We start from the raw sequence: 1,554 nt of genomic DNA, 5'->3' as shown, positions 1-1,554 counted from the left end.
AAAAATTGCAATAATATCGTATCGTGCGTTAAGTATTGTGATAATATCGTATCGTGGGATGTATGGTGATTCCCACCTCTAACATTTACCCAATAAAAAGAACATATTTCTATTGTTCAGTTTTTATTTGCTGTGTTAAGACAGAATACAAACTCGTCAAACTTTGCGTTTATGTATTTATCTTTTTAGAGGACACTAATTATTTTACATACCAACATCAAGAATACAGGCAGTTATGTGATATGTTTTGGTATAAAAAGTGAAAACAATGCAAAAACACCTGAATGTGGGGACCCTACTGCTCACATAGAATGTAATAAAATGCCTATTTAAATATTGCCATATGAGTAAACACACAATGTGACAGACCACAAGTCTTTGCTGTCACTTTTGTTTGTGCTGCATGTGTTGGCTCATGTAGAAGTACAGTTATACAGAAGAGTTGCAAAATTTATTGCCCAACAATGTGACAGACTGATAAAATTAAACAAACTCATCCTTTCAAGGTAAAGCTGCTAAAGGTGGTTCTACAAGCTACTGAATCAGAATCACTGGGTGTATTTAGGTTGCTTTTTTAATGTACTTATCCCTCCTGATAGTTTTTTTTTTTCTTTTTACTAGTTCTGCTTTTGGTTAGTGTCCTCGTCGCTCTGGCTGGAGTGAGACGTTACTTTACGCCCATCGGCATTGCACAGGTAGTCAAACATCTCTAGGATGACACATCCGTACATGCCATCACGAGATCCAAGCGTAGTTTCAAGGCAGCACAATGTCTTCCACCCCTCACCCCCCACCCCTCGTAGCAGATGACTACCCCTGCTTGAGCCTGGTTATGCGGGAGGTTTCTTCCTTTTAAAATATATTTTTTCCTTCCCGTTGTCACCAAGTACTTGCTCATAGAAGGTCATCTGATTGTTAGGGTTTTCAATAAGAGGCACCCTGTGAAGCAACAGTTGAAGTTGATGTGAGATATGGATGATGCAGAAAGATATTAATTTGCCACTCACGACAATGCGTGCCCTCACGAAGGACTGGCAATATTGTCATGGCCCAAGAGCTGACAATAGAATATGTGCATCAACGTTCACTCATGCACATGCATGCGTGTGTGCATGTTCACATATACACGCATGCTTGTGAACATGCACACATTTACCCTTGTGTGCATGAGTATGCACAGCATGCCTCCCGTTGGAGGGTTTAGATTAGCTGATTGCATCACTGAGTAACAACTAACCATTGAGGGAAAGGGAATGGCACAGAGCCTCTTAAAAAAACTTCTTGTATTCAGAAACTGTGTTCAACTCGATTCTTGGCTGAAGGCTTTCTAGCAGTTGACTCTTTTATATCATTCCTCCATTAAAAAGCAGACTAGAAAACCATAGCAGAAGCAATACCCTGTAGCTCAGTAGTTTCTATGTTAATGTTATTTCCTGGATGACTATTAAAACACTTGGATTTCCAGGCTTCTACCGTTCTACCTTTAAAAGCCGGAGAGCAGTCAAATGCTGGAAGTGGAAGCTAAATTGGCTAGTCATTCATATGTATATTAGG

This window comes from Haplochromis burtoni, unplaced genomic scaffold (assembly GCF_018398535.1).
Source record: "Haplochromis burtoni strain Fernald_Lab_line unplaced genomic scaffold, NCSU_Asbu1 Contig_468, whole genome shotgun sequence".
NCBI lineage: Eukaryota > Metazoa > Chordata > Actinopteri > Cichliformes > Cichlidae > Haplochromis > Haplochromis burtoni.
This window is presented reverse-complemented; position numbering follows the sequence as displayed.